Genomic DNA, 4,832 nt, shown 5'->3' with positions numbered 1-4,832 from the left:
CTCACTGACTTCCCATCCCTAACAGCATCATTCATGCCTGGAAAGTTCTGAAGGCGAGTGGCGGTGGAGAGGAAGCAGCGAACCCCCACCCCTCGTCCCTCCCGGAAAGGCAGCAGAAACCTTAAGGCCCTCCAGTGGGACAGAAGAGAGGACGGACTGTGTCTCCCGCTCGCCTCCCATTGCTTTCCCAACCCCGAGAGATGCTGCCTCTTCCACCGCACAGACAGTCTGGGGAAAGAATATACCTTACTTGAAGATGAATTGAATGGAGTTGGCAGACCCAGGGAAGGAGACCACTGTCCCCTGTGCTCTCACTTGGCACTTAGGCCTCAGGACAAAACTCAGATGTCCAAGGTTCCCAATACCAGCGGCAGCCTGATCTAGTTCCTTTCCGCTCTCAGTTGCCTCATCTGTGGAGTGGGCTTACAGACTATTCTCTCCCTGAGGCCCTGTGATGTTAACCTTGCCACATGTTGCCACTCTTTCCCCCAGTGAGGACTTAGGGTTTGGGGATTGCATAGGTGGGTTTTGGTGGGAAACAGAAAACCAGTGGCTATTTTAATCAGGATTTATCAACTGCTTCCTTTGCCTTTGCCTAGTTCAATGACGGGGGTGAGGGAGATGTGATGGGGTGGGAGGTTTGGGGTTAGAGCCCTCTGCCCCTTGCTCTATCACACACCTCACTTGGAGCCTCAGTGGGAGGGAGTTGCTCTCAGGTTCCCAGCTGGCACACAAACGCACCCCGGGAGACCTACGCATGGACAGGCACTAGCGCAGCCAGGGCACAGAGCCCATGCAGACACTTACACGTGCACACCCGGACACAGCGCGACCACGCGAGGGTTACAGGGGCACAGAAATGCGTACAGTCCTTTCGAGCAGTTGGCACACACGTACACACGCACTCACCTGGAGTCTCTCACACAGAGTCACGTACAAACACGCTGGCGCCCGGCTGCACCGTCGCCCCCCAGCTCTGGTTTCTGCAGGAGCAGGGGGAGAGGGAAGGTGGCCCCGAAGGCCGAGACCTGGTAGTGACCCCTCCCCCGCACCTCACCGGCACAAGATCCAGTCTGAGCGAGGAGGTGGCGGGGCGGGGGCGGGGGGGCGGTTCGGGGGGTGAGGGAAGGCACCCGGCTTCTCTCCCTCTTTCCCTCTCTTCTCCCAGGCTCGGTGGACTTCCTTTCCCCACCTGCCTCCCTTGAGGACCAAACTTTTCCCTCTCTCACCTCCCCGCCAGCTGCCAGCAGCGCGGATCTCGGTTGGAACCCGGAGTTTCCCCGCACCCCCCCAGGACGGGGGTCGGGGAGGTTGCACCCCAGTGGACGAAAGGGGGGCGCGGCCTGGCTCGCGCCCGGGGGCCGGTGGGGAGGGCGGCGAGGAGGCGCTGGCCAGGAGCCCGAGCGCCGAGAGCCTGGTGCGCCGACTTCTGCTTGCTCTCCCCGGGCCAGCGGCAAAAGAGCCGTGGGACCAGTGTCTAGCCCTGTAGGAGTAAAGGGAAGAAGGATGCCTGCTGGGGCGAGCCGGAGACCGCGATTTTGGAGCCGTATGGGCTCTTCTATGCAAAGGACTCGGATGTCGTATGTGTATTTTGTTTTCTTGAGTTTTTTTTGTTGTTGTTGTTCCTAACTTTGGAGTTGGGTCTGACCTCCCGGGGAGCATGGACTGAGCCGAGGCGGGGGAGGTGGCAGCAGAACCCGGAAGCCGCCCTGGCCCCCCCTCGCGCGCACTCTCACATCCGTACCCACCGGTGTGCACACGCTCGAGGCCAGTCAGTGTGGACCCCGACCCGCGCCGAGCCTGATGGAGGCGGGAGCCGCCACTCGGACAGGTGGGGACCTGGGTGGGCAGCAGGCCTCCTCGGCCTGGGGTCGCCAAGCTCTGGGAACCTTCTGGGCAGGAGGAGGGAGTGAGAGAGGGCGAAAAGCAAAATAAAGGGGTGAAGAAAATTCGAGTGTAGCCGCTGAATTTACTCCGGGCTTTCTTTTTAGGCGGGGGTGGTGGTGTAGGGGGCTGTGAGGATGAACATTAGGGTTTCGGTTCTGGGGTTTGGGTGGAATTCTTTGTAAGGAGAAAGGCGGGATGTCTGATTAAAGTGAAGAAAAATGTAGAGAGAAGGATATATAATCGCCTTGCTTTCGGAAGCCGTGAGCTCTAAAATCCCCGGCTCCCGGGTAGGGGGGCGGCGTGTGGTACAGCTTGAGGGCGGTTTGGGGATACAGAGGAGAAGGTAAAGGCTCCTTTCCGTAATCTGTGCCAAGGGGCCTTCCATCTCTCTCCCCAAGTCCTTGATCCAGCCCTAAGTCGACAAGTCAACCCGCCCGCAGCGACGGTCTGGTGTTTGCACCCCAGTGTCCGGGAATCCGGCGCCGACCATGTCAGCAATTTTCGGGAATCGCCAAAGATGTCTCCCCCATTTCCGATAGTCAAGCAGACAAAAGGCTTCATTTTCTCTGCTTACCCAGCTTTAAAGGGGGTAAAAGCACCCCGAAACCAAAACTGTTTCTAGAACAAAAAGTCCAGCTGTGAACCGCCTCTCCCTCCCATAAAAGGGAGAAAACCCTGAGGGAAGGCAGGATGATGGGTGCATAAATTCAAATATTGAAATCCTCAAAGGTGACCACCTCCAACAGCAGACCTTTGGGGGACTTTTTAGGAGTCTGGACATTTGTGGACACACGTCTTGCACACAGAAATAAAGAAATATCCCCTGCCCTCCTCCAGTCTTCCAGGGTCTCTATAAACAAAGCAGCTGCCCCAATTTTCAGAGTCAACAGAGCATTTTATTTCTATGGTTTGCTTCCCACATACCCCCATCTCAGCTTTATCCCTTCCCCTAGTCCCGCTTCAAACTTCGGGTACAATCGCTTAGGATCCCTAACCAATACCCATTGAATCCCCCTGCACCCACTCACCCCCTACATTATTATTGCTTCCAAATGAAGACCAAAACTCCCGAGCGCTAATTGAATTAGTCTATTGAAAGGACTGTCAGGTACAATGACGTGGCTCGAGGCCCCACATTTCCCAAGGTCTATAGGCTTTGGGGACCTGCGATGTATAGTCTGACCTTCCGGCTCATAATAATACCGAGGCACTTGTAGCAGAAATCTCCTCGCATTCACTCCCAACAAAACCGCTGGTCACCCAGTCCCCGTAGGAAGGCTGTGCGCTATTGTGTTGCGACAACTCATTCATGTCCCGCGCCACGAGGCCCCACCGCCATCTGATCTACACTCGAAATGCGATTACCACCGTGTGCATGCAACACGCTCATACTCTTGGCCCAACGCTTGCACGGCTGGCCAGGCTGCAAGGTCTTCTTTCACAATTCTCCCCCTCACACCCATCCACGAAAGACAGGTGGAAGCAGGCAGGACCATGACATTTGTCTCTGCCTAAATGAAATCTAAAGTTCTGTGGAAATGTGGGATGGTGGAAGACTTCTCTTTTCTGCACAGCATACACCAAAGCCCTCACCAAATACATTTCACTGCACCCAGCTGGTGGGGCAGACTCAGGTGTACACACTAATGTGTACATTCGCTAGCCTCCAGCCATGCACACAAATACACAGACATACAAAGCTTTTATGGACTCATTTCTGTCTCTGGTTCTTAGATGCACAAGCAGCAGACATGAATATAGGCTCATTCCCCCATAGTCATGGACACTCTCCAAATCCATAAGTGGTTTCTGCAAGATTGGAAAACAAAGGTAGAGTATCCCAGCCTCCACTACTACTCAGTTCCTACTTATGGTCCCCAAACTTCTCTAGCTTCCCCCAAACACACAAACACTTCCCCTCTGATCAGGTGCCTTTCGCTCAGTGGCAGGCCCTGGTTAGTTAGATTCAGTGGAGGAAGTCTGGGAGCAGGAGAGAGGACGGAGGGTTGAGAGGGGTCTCTGTCTTGCTTACCCCACCCTCCACCATTGAAAGCCTCTTTCAGCTCCCTTCTCCCTTCAATGAAGTGAGGAAAAGAAATGCTCCTTTTGGCATTAAAAATCCTTTTTTTTCTCATCATTCACCACTTCTATGTGGGCTGGCAGAACTCGGGGACAGTCAATTTATTGCATAGATATAGCTATGTCAGTGGCCTTCTGTGAGCCCTCTGGCCCCAGCGGAGCGGCACAGCTTAGAACTGAACTTCCATATCTTTGGCCCTGGAGCAGAGGACATTTGAAGAAAAGGATTCCATTGGATTTGCGAAAATTCTCCCAACCTGCTTCCTGACAGCCTACCCCTTCCTGGACATCTATCAAGTTTGTAGAAATTCGCAAAGGCACAAACCAGTACCCCTTAAGAGACTGCCACAAAAGTGCACTCACACCTGCACACACATTGCTCCACACACACTTAACCCCTCTACCTACAGGCTTTTACACACAACTCACCCTGCCCGTATTTCATCACCCACATGTCCATTCTTGGGCACCCTCCGAGACCTCTGGACCCTCACACACCCACCTGGATCAACATTTGCTCACTGTGACACCCTACTATTAGGCTTGCCAGGACACCAACCCGCTAACACCAAGTTCCCAATAATATTTTCATTTTCAGGAAGAAGAGAGGACGGCGCGGGCCCTGGTAGGGGTCTCGGAGAGCAAGCGGCTCTGGATGCGGAGCGTCGGCGGAGGCCTGGCCTGGGGGAGGATGCTGTTGGGGGTGGGGGGGACGAACCAGCGCGAGGAGCACCGCCTAATCCAGCCGGAGCTCGTGGGCCGCGGGTGCATTTATCATCCCATTACTGTAACAAATCCGGGCTCCACTACATGAAAGGTAAAATGAATTACCGACGTTAAGCCGTCAATAAAGTCATTTCTGTAAA

General features: G+C 54.7%; 1 long non-coding RNA gene across 1 annotated transcript; it reads left to right on the top strand.

Annotated features, from left to right (window-relative positions):
• Window positions 1-523: 523 nt before the first annotated feature.
• Window positions 524-4,832, top strand: LOC138434031 (uncharacterized). Its single transcript, XR_011254614.1, has 2 exons — window positions 524-1,831; window positions 4,565-4,832. It is a non-coding gene; the product is annotated as an uncharacterized lncRNA (long non-coding RNA).

Source organism: Ovis canadensis, chromosome 2 (assembly GCF_042477335.2).
Source record: "Ovis canadensis isolate MfBH-ARS-UI-01 breed Bighorn chromosome 2, ARS-UI_OviCan_v2, whole genome shotgun sequence".
Classification (NCBI taxonomy): Eukaryota; Metazoa; Chordata; class Mammalia; order Artiodactyla; family Bovidae; genus Ovis; species Ovis canadensis.
This window is presented reverse-complemented; position numbering and strand designations above follow the sequence as displayed.